Source organism: Pseudorca crassidens, chromosome 1 (genome assembly GCF_039906515.1).
Source record: "Pseudorca crassidens isolate mPseCra1 chromosome 1, mPseCra1.hap1, whole genome shotgun sequence".
Lineage (NCBI taxonomy): Eukaryota > Metazoa > Chordata > Mammalia > Artiodactyla > Delphinidae > Pseudorca > Pseudorca crassidens.
Genome location: NC_090296.1, coordinates 124982322 through 124998254, shown reverse-complemented (window position 1 = coordinate 124998254; position 15933 = coordinate 124982322). Strand labels below are relative to the sequence as shown.

General features: G+C 47.9%; 1 long non-coding RNA gene across 1 annotated transcript; it reads left to right on the top strand.

Moving 5' to 3' along the window:
• The first annotated feature begins 1392 nt into the window (after nt 1–1392).
• Nucleotides 1393–14998, top strand: LOC137232674 (uncharacterized). The gene is made up of 3 exons (XR_010947131.1): nt 1393–1649; nt 14751–14804; nt 14921–14998. It is a non-coding gene; the product is annotated as an uncharacterized lncRNA (long non-coding RNA).
• Nucleotides 14999–15933: the final 935 nt, after the last annotated feature.

Below are 15933 nucleotides of genomic sequence, written 5' to 3'. Positions count from 1 at the left end.
TGGCCAGCTGTAGCAATCACCCCGAGAGGCGCATAACTCGGGGCCCCAGAAATGCCTGCCTCACCACCCTCAGAGTTCACGGCCCAGCAGGGCTGGAAAGGACCAGAGACTGGGGCAGCCTTGCTGTCTGCCTGGGGAACTGTTGTCCCTAGCTAAGCAGTGAAAGACTGGCCTGGAGCTGAACCCAAGCAGCCTCCTTCCTTGGGCAAGGACTCTGCTAATTTGCATTGGAACTGCAGCCTTATGTCTATAGATTCACAAGTAAGGCTGATGCCATCCATCCCAAATAGTCAGGTTAATCCTTCAACCAACCAGTAGAGACATAGCAGAAAGAATGCTGGTGCCTGAGTCAGAAGAACTGGATTCAAAGCCCGCCTCTGGCCCTTACAAAATGTGGGATTTTGGGCAATTCTCCTTTCCTCTCTGGGTCTCAGTTTACTTCTCTGTAAAGGAAGGATAATACCTATTTTTCGGGGTTATTCAGCATTTGGTACCCAGGACCAAGTGCTCAGTGAAGGTTGACCTACCCATTCCATACTTACTAAGTGCCAGGTGCTAGGCAAGACAGTGCGGGAGATGATGGTGACACAGCCCCTGTCCTCATAGACTTGATTGTGTGGAGAGGGAGACAGACACTCATCAAAGAGGCGCATGGAAAAGCATAAAATGACAACTGTGGCAGATGCAACAAGGAGAGCAACAACCTGCAATGAGAATCTGTCTTGGGGAAACTGACCTAGTCAGGGAGGCTGACTTCTCTGAGGATGTGATGACTGAACTGAGAGCTCAAAAGTTATACAGGTTAACTAGGCAAGTGGCGGGGGGCGGGGGGGAAGGACACTCTAGGCTTAGGGAAGATATGTACAAAGGTCCTGTGGTAGGAGAGTACTTGGCTGTCCAAGGATCAGTGAGTGAGAGGACACATGCAGGGAAGAGAGACTGGAAAGGGTGTTGAGATAAAACTCTGCATCTACCTCCTAGGGCCCTATGCTAGGTCTTGGAGGTCAAGCCGATTATAAACATGCCTGCCCTCAAGGAGTTTACAATGTATTAAAACAGGATGATAACTGTTAAAAGTTTCCTTTCAGTGTTCTTTGGTGTATCAAAGACATTATTGCATCTTGGCCCATGGCCTGTAAGAAATTAAGATGATGTCAAACTTGCCCACTTGGAATTTCTAAAACCCCTGACCTCTTACACACACACCTAGCTCATCTGCAAGGAACCGAGAATGAATCAGACCCAGCTTCCCAGAGAAGTCCAGGGATGGTTACGGAGAATGAATCCAGCCTGACCAGAAACGTCCCTTCTCTGCAAAATGCCCTGCCCTCTCCATACTGGCTTCTTGAAAAAGAAGATGGAAAGTCCATGGGAATCACATCCCATTTTCCTTCTGACTACACAAATGGTTTGCATTAGGCGACCATAGTGCTTTGCTGCCTTCATTCTTTCCAGATGAGGGGAGGCATGCCCTCATGACTGCAGGCATAACTGGATGAGTGAGTGGGGTGATTGATGCCTCCAGCCAATTGGAGGGAGCTTTCTGCTGGAGACAAGAGAAGTGCCTCAACCCAACCCACTTGGAATGGCTTAACCTAAGAATGAGAAACCCTTGACCGGGGAAGAGGAAGCCGTATTCCCAGTAATAGGTATATCTTTGTTCTTACCCTAGGTGTGGTGGCACCCTTTCCTGCTCCATAGCAGGCGGCCTAATGGTGGTGACAGTGGCAGGAGAAGCAGCAACAGCAGGGAGTAGCGCACCAGTACTAGGTGGTTATTGGAATGGGAATGAATGTTAGTCCACAAACACTTTATTAATCTATAATGGAACTAAATTTGACTGGTGAGCCCCCTTCTAGCAGGTGGTAGAAATTCAATCTCAGTCAATTTGGAAGTTTCTCTCCCTGTTTTATTTGGATTTGGCCTAAGCTTTGGGGAGGTTGATGGGGAACCAGGGGTGGGGGGAGGGGAGTGGGTGGTTCGGTACGGAACCTGATCCTCCGTGTGGTCAAGGGTCCACGTGGGCTTCATCCACCAAGGCAGCCTGATCTCAGCAATATAGTGGCGTGGTTAAAGGAACAGATGCCAGAGCCAGACTGCCTGGGTGTAAAACCTCGTCGTCTCTTTTACTGGCCCTGGAACCTTAGCCAAGTTATTTATCCTCCCAGTTTCTTCATCTGTGAAATGGAGATAATAATAGCGCCTACCTTACTGGATTGTTGTGAGGACTAAACGAGTGAATGCATGTGACGTGCTTTAGAATAAATGCTATATATAATGAATATTTACTCCTCTTTATATGGGGGTTTGACATTGTTATCTTCCCCCATGCCCAGTGGCCTGGCCTCTCTGCGTTCCCAGGACCCCACCCAGGCCATTTTTAATCACACAGGACTAAATGTGGTACCAGCAACAAGCTGGACCCAGAGAGCTTGGGGAAGACTCTCTCCGACCCCAGCTGGCCTGGACACACCCCACAGCCACCCCTTCTGCCCCCGTTCCGCACTGGGCACTTGATCTAGGAGAGGGCAGAGCACAGACCCCATTCAATGCCACCACCCAGCCTCCAGTCTCCACAGTCTTCATATTCCTCTGCCTCCCCTCCCACCTCCCAACCGTAAACTTGTTTCTCCTCACTCATCCTCATGTCTTAGTGCCATAAATATTGCCAGGACCTCGGCAATATTTGGCTTGAGTGTGTGACTCATAGCCAAAAAGACTGTTTTGGGGGTTCTGCTGTGTCATCTCTTCCAACAAGGAGCAGGGAAGGAATCCTTTGACTGGTGGAAAGGGGAAGGGCCAAGAGGTAGAAGGAAAGGTTGGGGGTTGGGGAAACAGGGCCCAACAAAGATGTCAAATGTTTTCTCCCCACATGTGTTGTCACCTTACTGAGGCTTCTGCTCAGGGCTAGTGCCTGGTTGTAGGAATAGTGGTGTTAGTGCTGGAGACCTGCTGCTACGGGACCACGCTGTACCTCTGTACACTCCAAACAGAGCTGCAGAGCCCTTTAAGTCAAAGGTGGGAGCACTTGAGCATCCCTACAGTCAGTGTGTCAGGAAGCATGTTCTCAGCACAGCCACTTGGTCCAGCCAATGATTGTTCCCAGGTGCACTGGGCACTCTGCCAGCTGCTGATGCCAGCATTGCAGAGTGTTTCTTGCTAACCAGCCCTATCAAGCTGATTCTGATTACACAATGGTACTTACCCCTGGCAGAGAGGACCAGCTATACACATCCTTCTAGAGCCAGTTTCTATGGAAACCTACAGCTCTTCTTTTCCTTTCTAGCTTTACTGTCCTCCTTACGGGGCCTTGAACACACCAAGCTTGTGACCACCCCAGGGCCTTTGCACTAGCTGTTCCTTCTGTTCTGATAGCTCTTTCCCCAGATATCCACATGGTTGGCTCCTTCACCTTCAGATCTTTGATCAATTGTCACCTTATCAGTGCGGCTTTCTCTAAGCATCCTATTTCAAACTGTTATCCCACCCCTCCCCATTCTCCACGCCCTTCCCTAATTTATTGTTCTCCAAGGCATTTAGCACCATCTCTCCTATTTACTGTTTATTCTTTCTCTCCACCCAATGAGGGCAGGGACTTTGTCGGTCTTATTCATGGCTTTATGAAAGAAAGATGAGATGAAAGGGCCTCACAGGAGCTCTCTGCCTTCTCTGTATTGTGTACACAAAGCAATAAAGCCCAGAGAGGTTAGGTGACTTGTCTAAGACCACACAGCCATTAAAAAGAGAAGGGGAATCTCTCCTAGTTAATTTCTAGTAAACTTGCACATCCTGCTTTTTCCAGCCTTCCTGTGGGTTTCTCACACATTGTGAGTACCTGTCATTCACTCCTTTCCATCTCTAGCTGTAGAAACCCCTCATCCTTCCAGGCACACCTCAAAGCCTTCCTGGGTGCCCTCGTTGGGAGTGACCCTTCCCTCCTGGGAACTCCAGGTTCTCTTTCTCTGCCTCATGAAGGCACTTCTGGAGTCAGCCTTGTGTTATAGTTGTTTGTGTAATGACTAGGCCTTGTGCAACCCCAGGAAGGGGCTGTACTTCCCATCTCAGTATCTCCCGTCTGCACCAGCCCCCAGGAAGGGAGTACAAGTATGAAAACAGACTCTCTTCAGCTTCAGTCCTTCCACATCCGCCCCCAAACATCCATTTCTACCTGAGAGCTCGAGAGAAGGAGAGGGACTTGGTGACAGATTACTGACCCAGAACATGAAAGAATGAACGGAGGGATGACTCTCTCTGACCCCTTTCTAGATTGTTCTTTCCTTATGGGCAGGATTTGTGTGTGGTAATTCTTCGAAGCCCCCCACAGTACCTGCCTCTGGGTTGGTAAGAGGCGTTTAGCCCTCCTTATGAAAGGAAAAATGGAAGGAATGGTAGAAGGAGGTCCAGTCCCATTTCAAGTTCAATTCTGGTACTGTGACTGTGCTGTCAGCTCTTTCCTGATCCTTTGCCCCACACCCCACACACCCCCGATGGGAGGGTCAGGCCCAAGTCAAATGCTCTGCCCCCAAGCCCAGCCTGCCTGGCAGGTCCGCAGCAGGTGCACCCAAAGGGCGGGACCACGGCTCTCGGGCAGACTCCGACGGGGCCAACATCAACAGGGAAAGGATGAGGGGGGTTGCAAACAGACCCTCCTGGGCCTTGGTCCTCCTGTCTCCCCCCAGCACAAATCTAAACAATTCAAGCACCTGCTGACAGCTGAGATAGGAGAGGCAAACCCCGGCTGGGGCTTCCAGCTTGGATTTCACATAACGAGCCTCTGGAATCTGGGAAGTGATTACAAGCCCACTGGGGAGGGACCACCTACAGGTCCTGGAACCTTTCATCGCTCTGCCACATGTGGCTCGATGGATGTTGGGCTCACCAGGAAGCTGCACTTAGATGAGAAAGATGCAAATCACAGACTCCGTAACAGCACGGTTCAGCAGGGCAGGGCTTGAGAATTCTGTGCTGGAGGCGGGGACACAGTAGGGTGAGCCCGGGGGAAGAGGGATTGGGTCTTGGTTTTCAGCGTTCTCCAAGAGCGAGGCTTGAGGAGGGCCCAGAATGCGCCCTAGCAACTCCACATCTCGTGCAAGTCCCATCTATGGCCCAGATGCGTTTGTTGAGTACCTGTTTTAAAATCAGGGAGCTGGAGAGAACTTGAGTTTCGCAGTCAAAACTGCCTCATTTACAGATGAGACCATCAAGACAGAGAGAAGGAAGGTGGGTTGCCTGGCATCATACAGGCTGGGAGGGGCTCAGCCACGCCTAGGTCTCAGGCCCCTGTCCTGGTGCTGTTAGCCCACCTGGCCATCCTCACCCAGTTTAGAGCCAAGAGGCAACCAAGCCAGGCTGGGATCCTACCCACTCATTCCTCGTCTGAGGAGCTGAGCTACTGGAAGCTCAGCCCCTTGATGGGTGCTAGGGTTGGGTTGGGGGGGGGGGACCAGTGACAACCCTGTATGCTGGTCACTGTGCAGGTACTTTACCACATCCTCTCACTTCCTCCCTAGACTTCTAGGAGGTGGTGGGACTCGTGTTCTTTATTTTACAGATGAGGCAACTATGGCTCAAAGAGGTTAAGTCACTTGCCCAAGGTCATACAGGTGGAAAGTAGTGAAGATGTGATTCGAACCCAGGCCAATCTGACCCCAAGCATTTGCCCTTCCAGTGTGCTAGGCTCAGGGAAGATCACCTGGTACAGTTGAGGCACAAGCTGTCATACAAGGTTAGGAAGAACTTTGGGAACTATGGCTAGGAAGAGAGAGAAAATGGCATCTTTGAGGCCAGAGATTTTTTTTTTTTTTTTAACATCTTTATTGGGGTATAATTGCTTTACAATGGTGTGTTAGTTTCTGCTTTATAACAAAGTGAATCAGTTATACATATACATATGTATATCTCTTCCCTCTTGCGTCTCCCTCCCTCCCACCCTCCCTATCCCACCCCTCCAGGCGGTCACAAAGCACCGAGCCGATATCCCTGTGCCATGCGTGAGGCCAGAGATTCTTAATCGCAGAGGTATTAAGAGGTTACCAAGACCCCAGGTGGTCACATAACCTCTCTGGGCAGCTTTTCTCTGCTCTGACTACAAACACAGAAACGCAGATTCTCCAGCCAAGAAAGGCCAGCTCGTAAAACTGAAAGCGTCACAGAGATGGGGCTTCAGGGAAAGGTCACAGGAATCGTCCTCAGGTTCCTCTGCGGAGGCAGAGGAGTTCAGGGATGCTGGCAACAAGATAATACCAGCCTGAGTATCTAGAGGGCACTGGCCAGGGTGAGGCTCAAGGGAGCAGGCAGGGCTGGGGACGTGGAAGCCCACCAGAGTCCAGCCTAGCCTTGGGCCAGGCCCAGAAACCAGTCCTGTTAAGCAAAGCATTGCACAACCACATAATTAACTACATCAATTGAGAAGGTCAACTAACTCATTCCAGCTCTGTGAGGCTCTGGTCAGAGGGGATGGGAGAGGGCAGGCTCCTGAGTTCCAGTGCAGTGTGTCCATGTTGGTTTAATTAGCTCCATGATTTCTGCTTGCCTTGGGCAGAGCCTCGCATGTCAGGCCCCTGGCAGCTGCCTGGCATCCTTAGAGGAGCCAGGAAAAGAGGGGGATACCCCAGGGCAGTGGGTGGGGTGCAGATAGGAGTGGATTGCTTGCCCAGGGCAGCCAGGGCAGGAAGTCTGGGGGTGGCAGAGCAGTGATACAAAGACCAAGGCTGGAGGTGCTGTTGGTAGGGCTCAGGTCAAAAGGACCAGGAGAGGGCTTCTCTGGTGGCACAGTGGTTAAGAATCTGCCTGCCAACGCAGGGGACACGGGTTCGAGCCCTGGTCTGGGAAGATCCTCCATGCCACGGAACAACTAAGCCCGTGCGTCACAACTACTGAGCCTGCGCTCTAGAGCCCGCAAGCCACAACTACGGAGCCCACGGGCCACAACTACTAAAGCCTCCACGTCTAGACCCCGTGCTCCGCAACGAGAAGCCACGGCAATGAGAAGCCCGCGCACCGCAAAGAATAGTAGCCCCCGCTCACCCCAACCAGAGAAAAGTCCACGTGCAACAACGAAGACCCAACGCAGCCAAAAATAAAATAAATAAATTTTAGAAAAAGAGAGAAAATGCTTAACTTAAAAAAAAAAGGCCAGGAGAAGTTGTCAGTGGGAAAACGAGGCCAGCAAGCTTGCAGAGTGTAAGGCAAGTGAAGACAAGCAGTTCAAGACAGTCATACGAATGCAAGTGTGTCATTGGCCAAGTTTGGGGCATTGCCAACTATGCATATGACAGACGAAAGGCCCTCAGCAGCACTGAATTTTCGCAAGCAATTAGGACTGCAGACCTCTAGGAAAAGTCACAGAACTCAAAGAATACTAATAAAGGTAATGAAAAAATTGGGAAACTAGAACAATGGTTCTCCAAGTGCAGTCCTGAATCTGTAGCATTAGGGTCACCTGAGAACTTCTTAGGAAGGCAAATTATCAGGTCCCACCCTAGGTCTACAGGATCAGAAAATCTGGGAGTGGGGCCCAGCAACATGTGTTTTACACCAACCTACAGGTGATTCGGATGCATGTTAAAGCTTGAGAACCACTTGGCTACACAAAGTGTGGTCCACGGACCGACATCATCAGGTCACCCGTAAGCTTGTTAGAAATGCCGAATCTCAGGCCTGGCCCCAGAACTACTGGATCAGACTCCACAGTTTAACAAGATCCCTAGGGGGTTCACATGTACCATACAGTTTGACACCTGAGCTCCAGCCCTGGGATTCTTTGGTCTGAGTATGGATGGGTCTCTAGGACAAATAGACGCAGATGACAAGTGGGCCACATAGATCCCATCATCAGCAAGGACTGTCCTCGTCTCTTCATGAATCCATGCTACTCCCAGAAAATGTCGCCGAGAAGAATAATGGCTTCACTAAGCCTGCAAACATGCCCCACCTAGACATTGTGCAGAAAGCAGATTGCAAAGCCGACATTACAAACAGCCTGATGGGAATATTGATGTTCCACAGGAGACAGCTGGGGCCCCTGAAATGCAGGCAGGCTCCCAGTCCTCTGTGATGTGGAGATGATTTAAGGAGAAGCAGCTGAGGGTGGCTGCAAGCAAGTGAAAGACCCGCAGGGACACTGCTGGGAAGACAAAGCTGCTAAGACAGGAGGCTGGACCCATGACCTGTCATCCTGTCTGCCCACGGTGACCCGGGTTCTCATTCTTTCCAGGGAAACCAGCAGGGCAGCAGTGGTGATGAATTATAGGAGAGAACCTTGCCTCTGATGGCTCTAAGCCAGAATATGAATGGCTTTATCCTCATGACACCAGAAATAATCCCTTTCTCTCCCATCTCCCTGCTGGCTTCCTGGTGCCTGATTCTATCAGACTAGCCTTTCCATACCCGTTAATAATAGCTGCTAATTATTATTTAGTGAGAGTTTACTCTGTGCCAGGCTCTGGGTTAAGTACTATGTGCCTACTTTTTGCACTTAATCCTTTTAACAATTCCATTAAGTAGATAGCACTATTTTGGGTTTTCACTAATAATTAGGCATTTACTAAATACTATTAGGATTTACTACTCTACCGATGGGGAAATTGAGACTAGGAGAAGTTAAGTAGCTTTCCAAAAGTCAGCTGGATGGAAAGGTGGCCAGACATCCTGACTCCAGCTTCTCCACCAAACCACTGTCTCTGGTACTCAGAGTGTGGTCCTACGGCCAGCAGCTTCAGCATCCATTTGGAAGCTTGTTATGCAGGACCCAGACTTACAAACTCAGACTCTGCATTTTAACAAGATCCCCCAGGATTGATATGCACGTTACGGTTTGAGAAACATGCCTGGTTATAAATGCCTCCCTCCCTTGTAATGATGCAAATCCCACTCGCGTGAGGGACACAGCTGGTATAAGTCAGAGACACTTCAACAAGGATGTTTCAGATTGTCTTTGGGGAGCAGGATGTTAGGAACCCAGAGGGAGCACCGGGTTCTAGAGGGACACAAGGGAGGGGGAGGGAGAGAGAGGGAGAGAGAGAGAGAGAGAGAGGGAGGGAGGGAGGAAGAGACAGAGGGAGAGGAGTGCATGCCTTCTTTAGAAACACATTGTCCTAGAAATCCGCCTTCCCGGGGTGAAGTTGTGCCTGCTTTTGTTTTCTGCACGTTGCAGTCTGGAGAATTGATGGCCCCTGCAGACACCAGTGAGAAAGAGATACAAGAAAGCATTTCTGAGTTTCACTTTCCTTGGGCCTCAGCAACGTTATCTGGTGCGGATCATAATCCTGCCCACCTCCCTCGCAGGTGTGATTTAAGACCTGCCAGTGTGGGAAACGGTTCACAGGTTCAGAGTAGAACACAAGTCTAGGGCACAATCCTTATTATTAGGTTGACCAGGTGCCTGATCGCTCTGCCCTGCAAAGCCGCATTATAAAATTATTTGCTGAAAGGCCAGATCTGGATCCCTCTCAGTGCTACCCCCGCTCCCCTCTGCTCCTCGCAGTAACTCGAGGGCATTCCTGGACCAGCTTCCTCTCTCCTGATACTGGCACAAAAACAGCGTCTGCTTGTTTATGATTCTGCTCTTTCTCATGAAGTGTGGTCCTTTCAAGGCCTCTGATGACCGTGCCTTATGTCCTTCATGGTCACTGCATCACAGATCCGATTCCAAAGGTCAGTGTTACCTGTGTTTAAGAGTTCAGGATCAGGGGACTTCCCTGGCGGTCCAGTGGTTAAGACTTCACCTTCTAATGCAGGGGGTGCGGGTTCGATCCCTGGTCAGGGAGCTAAGATCCCACATGCCTCGTGGCCAAAAAAATCAAAACATAAGACAGAAGCAATATTGTAACAAATTCAATAAAGACTTTAAAAATGGTCCACTTCAAAAAAAAAAATCTTAAAAAAAATAAAGAGTTCAGGATCATCAGAGCTTAAGTCCCAGCTCCGCTATTTATTAGGTGTACGATCCTGAGTGAGTTTCTTTATCTATCTCCCTGTGACTCGGTTTTCTCATTTGCAAAGTGGGAATAATAATAGTCCCTAATTTACAGGATTACTGGGAATATTAAATAAAATACTACATGTGAAAAACTTAGCGAGTGCCAGCATTTAGCTGATATCCAGTAGCTATTCTTTATTAAACTGTATTTCAAAGTCTCTTAAGATACATCAATTGTGAGACATCCGTAATTTCAGAGATGTTAAAATATTTTTATTCATTCAACAGGAAAAGTGTTCCAAAGCCAAAGATGTTTGGGAACCATCAAGTTTATTTCCTGCCAGATATCTCTGAACCTTTAAACGCTGCCTTCCAATGTGATTTCTAGGGTAGTTATGGCATTCAGTATTTCCCAGACTTAGTAGACAGGAACCCCTTTTCCATGGAGCATGTAGAGCGTTCTGTGGAATACAGTTTTGGAAGTGCTGACCTAGCCCAATGCTCTAATTTCATAGATGGGGAAACTGAGGCCCAGAGAGCAGAAGAGGCTTCCTGAAGTTAGCTGGTTAAGTGGTGGAGCCCAGGTCACTGAACAGCCCAGCTGGAGCTTCCTCTGCTAAACCAACTTCTCCCCCACACTTAACCTGTCACCTGTGGCTCTCCTCACGCTAACCCTGAGAGGTCCCAAGGAAAGGGATCCTCTCCATTGTACAGACACAGTCCCCTGGACACAGGGTGATGGGCAGAAGTGGAACTCAGATCCAATTCCTTGGCTTCCTGCTGTATTTTCTTAATACCCTAAAAACTCTGGAGGGAATGAGATACAGGACTGGGAGGGAGCAGTTGAGCAAGGAAGGTCTGAAAGGCCTGGGGCAGGAGGTGGTCTCAGTACAGACAGGCTCCAAACCAGGCTGACCTCACTTCCTAAAGCAGTATTTCTGGGCCAATCCTGTCCTCTCCTGTGGTGGGCTGAGCTGCAGGCCATCATCCGTCTGCCAATCTTGGTCAAACAGTGGGGGTGGGATGAGGGAGGAGGTACCAGAGGTACTGCCCCTCATTTCACACCTGCCCATGTGCAGAGCCCTGTGGAATGGAGGGCAGACCTCCAGGTTCAATGTTATTCCATCGCCAAAGAATAGCCACAGGGACTCACTGGGCAGATCAGACCACATATATGAAGTCCACCGGGAAGTTCTTTCAGCACGGCAGTTAATTCGATGACTGCTTTATTTTAAGAGTAGTTTGTGTTTCACTGCCTAAGGTGAATTACTCTGAGGAGTTGTTAAGCAATTCTTCAACTTTAAAACCTCTGTATGATGTTTGTGGTCAAACATGATTATTTTCACAGACTGAGTGACTCACAACCTTTTCCCCTTTGAGATGCACATGATGGATGATGTTTATCCACATGCTTGACCCGCCCCCAATGGGAATAGACTCCCTCGGATCAGCAAAAATGGTAAAGAATGGCCGCCCCAAGTGTTGGTGGGAAAGGTTAACTTTTATACATTGCTAGTGAGAGTATAAATTGATATAGACCCAACAGAGAACAACTTGGCTGCACCCGATGAAACAAAACATGTAATTTCGACTGTATTCCCTATAAGCCTGCAATTCCATCTTTAAGGATGTTCCAGAGAGGAGTTCAGCATGTACACAGGAAACACCTCCAAGGGTAGTCACTACAGGATGTTGGTATTCATGGAAAACTGAAAACAACTCAAATGTCCATCCATAGGAGAGAGACTAAGCAAAATACGGTATAGTCACATAATGGAATATTTCACAGCAGTTAAAAGAAATGAATTAAATCTATATGTATCATTTGGGATAGATCCCCAAAATATATTGTTAAGTGAAAACAGAAAATTACTGTTTGATACAAAATTTAAATTCTATTTATATAAATTCTCAAATAGAAAAATCAGTACTACATATTTATCATAGGTGTATACAAATTTATAAATGTAAAAGAGAAAAAAACAGACTGATAGGAACATACCACATACATGATAGTGGTTTTCCCTGAAAAGGGGGAAAGGAGTGGGATGTTCTGAGGGACGAAGGGAACTTCACTTTCTCTGTAAAGCTATCATGTCAGTTGCATCTGATGAATCTCAGATTCTCTTGACTTCCCCTGTCTCCTGAACGTTTGACCGCTTGCTCTGCCTCTGGCACTCCACAGCAACTGACACTCCGCAGGCCCACCTGGTTCCACCTGAGGCTGGCTGGCCGCATGCCCAGAATCTTGGGTTCTCCCATCATTTCCGGGCTTGAATGAAACAGAACCTGGGATCTGCAGCAGGGCCTGGGGTCTGGCTTCCTCAGTGGCCGCCCAAAGGGGCCAGGCATAATGCAGTGGCTCTCAGCTGGGGTGATTTCCCCCCGCAGGGGATATTTGGCAATGTCTAGAGATATTTTTGGTCGTTAGACCTGGTTGTGTGTGGGGGTACTACTGGTATCCAGAGGGAAGAGGCCAGGGATGCTGCTAAACAGCCTACAAGGCACAGGATAGACCCCCTACAGTAAAGATTCATCTGGTCCAATGCCCATGGTGTCAGAGTTGAGAAACCCTGGTGTAGCGGTTAAGAACAAAGTCTCTAGAAAGACTAGCTGTGTGACCTCAGACGAGTTACTTCACCTTTCTGTGCTTCAGTTTCCTCATCTGTAAAAAGAGCATAATAAGTGTATCTACTTCATATGGTTGTTGTGAGAATTAAATGTATTAATAATTAAATACATTAATAATTTAAAAAATAAATTTATTTATTTATTTAATTTTTGGCTGTGTTGGGTCTTCGTCGCTGCATGTGGGCTTTCTCTAGTTGTGGCAAGCAGGGGCTACTCTTTGTTGCGGTGTGCAGGCTTCTCATTGTGGTGGCTTCTCTTGTTGTAGAGCACAGGCTTCTAGGCACGCAGGCTTCACTAGTTGTGGCTTGCGGGCTCTAGAGCGCAGGCTCAGTAGTTGTGGTGCATGGGCTTAGTTGCTCCGTGGCATGCAGGATCTCCCCAGACCAGGGCTCGAACCCGTGTCCCCTGCATTGGCAGGTGGATTCTTAACCACTGCCCCACCAGGGAAGTCCCTTAAATACATGAATAATTTATGTCAGTGAATGTCACTTCGAGAATGTAATAATAATAATAGTAGTAGTAACTCTGCCATGGAGAATAGTAACATTAAACATGGTAATATTTTTTAAGGAAGCCACTCACAAACTTCAAGCTTCAATAGTTACAAATATTTCACAACATACTTCACAAGTTATGAATTCTTAAATGCACACTTTCCCCACACTTTGACCCCTCTGTGCTCAGGGTGTATCATACAATCATGGTTGGCAGGTGGCCATCACACAGAGCTGTCACTGTCTGCACACGTGCATAAAACTTGGAAGGAAATTCTGGAGACAGCAGAGAAGACCCCCTTTTAAGAAATGGTGCATCGGGCTTCCCTGGTGGCGCAGTGGTTAGGAATCTGCCTGACAGTGCAGGGGACTCGGGTTCGAGCCCTGGTACGGGAAAATCCCCCACATGCTGCGGAACAACTAGTGGTTGTGTGCCACAACTACTGAGCCTGCTCTCTAGAGCCCGCGAGCCACAACTACTGAGACCACATGCCTCAACTACTGAACCCCGCACGCCTAGAGCCCGTGCTCAGCAACAAAAGAAGCCACCGCAATGAGAAGCTGGCACACCGCAACGAAGAGCAGCCCCCACTCGCCGCAACTAGAGAAAGCCCGCACATAGTAACGAAGACCCAACGCAGCCCAAAATAAATAAATAAACTTTTTAAAAAAAGAAAGAAATGGTGCATCACTCACTATTGATGGCTCAGAGGACAATATTATGTGAAAATATGGTCATTAGTGATGCTGAATCAAAAAGTGACCCAAGATTTGCACTCTTCTGAAGGGAATTCATTTTGTTTACATATTTCTTATGTATGTACAAAAGTGATATATTATCATTGCTTACATATTTCTTCTTATGTATGTACAAAAGTGATATATTATCAAACACCCATGTCTAAATAAATGAGATTTTTTAATAAGGACATGTTTAAAAATTCTACATGAGAAAACCTTGTGCCGTAGTTTACTAGGTAATGTTCTTTTCCTAGTGGTACATAAAATAATGGTGCCTCTTACAATTTATGACATCATAGACTTGATGAAATGTGTAATAATCATACTGTCATTTACTGAGTCCTTATAATGTGCTAATCAGACTGTATATATTACCTCATTTAATCCTCTTAACAGCTCTATACTGTATGTACTATTATTGTTCATATTTTGCTAGTAAATAAACTGAGACTCAGAAGTGAAATAACTTGTCCAAGGTCAACAGCTGATAAGCAGAGCTAGGACTCCAAAGCCTTGGGGCTCAAACTTTGAATCCTGGTTCAGAACTACAGTCAGAGACTGTGTCTTATTTTCCAGGTGTTAGCAGCCTAACGCATGGATAGTAAAAACAGAAGGTGGCTGACCCAATGCTCAGCAACCTGTGGGCTGGTCTTCACGCTGCTATTTCTCCTTTCCTACCCCCGTTTCTTAGCACCACCAGACCTTCCCCAGCATAGCTCCCCTGCCCAGTCCAATGGTAGAATACAACCAGAACTGTGATCAACATGGAGCACCACATTTCAGAGACTGCTAGTCTCCAGGCTTCCCTAAGGAAGAAAAGTTCATGTGCTGCACAGCTGAGAGGGGCTTAAAAGGATGGAGATGTTTTACAAGCTTTGGATAAAAATCATGTGGTCCTAGGCTGAACCACATCTTTAGAATTTTTCATTTATTTTCTCCCTTATAGTAAACTTCTATCTCTACAGATTCCAGCAAATTGCGGAGCAAAACACAGAGTCATTGTAACCAAACATCCAAAGGTAATTATACAACGGCATTACCAATGTGCAAATAATAAAAGCCCAATTGTGAAGCCTAGCAGATGTATCCTATTAGCATCACCAAGACTTAATTCCAAACTGTGTCTCCTCTCCAGCAGTACAGGCCTTCCCAAGTCTCCCTGTGTGCTGGTGGAAGAGAAGATTGGCTGTTTGCAGCGGGTGTGGGGAGATGGTAAGCATTGCACCGGGGATCGAGAGACCCGTGTTCTTAAAGCTTGTGTGACCTTGAGCAAGACGCTTGACTGTCTATGCCTCATTCTCCCTCCTTTAAAATGTGTGCCTTCCCCCCACTACCCCAGTTTCTGAAATTAAATGGCAGCTCTCTTACTCTCTCCCATAACCCTGTGGAATCTGGTTTTCATTCTCATCATCTTTCAGGGCCTCTGAGCAAGTTCCTGTGCCCTGTTTCTCTCAACAAGGATAACTACTTCCACCTGCCTTTGTAATTGGTTCCTGGGACAAGAAAAGCCTCTTGACAAGGCTGGGCTGCCTTGCGTGTGTTGGATAAATGCTTGAAATATGGATTTTCTCCCCCCTCACCCACCCGTCCCCAGGGTTCAGAGCTGAATGCATCAAGAAGTTCTGCTGTTGGCTTTGCAGGAGCAGAAGTTTTGCTTTTCCTCGGCTTTGTGACTCACTCACTCTGAGGAGCAATGAAAAGACTGGGGTCTAGACAGTCTTGGATTATTTCCTGCCCCGATCTCCCACTCAGGTCATGGAAGTTGGCAACTGCAACCACTCTTTGCATAGAGGCCTAGAGAGGGGACGAGATTTTCTCAGTGTCTCACAGCAACTTAAGGCTGAACTGGGATGTCAGTCCTGGTGGTCTGACTCCAAGTCCAATTATCAGAGTGAGAGAGTCAGAAGAGGCTGGGCTATGGATTCAAACTGACCTGAATTTAAACCCAGCATTGCCACTGGCTCACTGTGTCTCCTCTGCTTCCCCGTCCCTGAAATGCAAATAATAACCACCTCACAGAACTGTGAGCATCAGACGGGATAATGTACAGGGCACTCATGCTGTCTTGGGCTTAAAACTAGAAAAGACCCAAGTGACAACTGCTGGCACTTTAATGGGGATAGAGAGGAAGTGTTATTGCCCCACAAA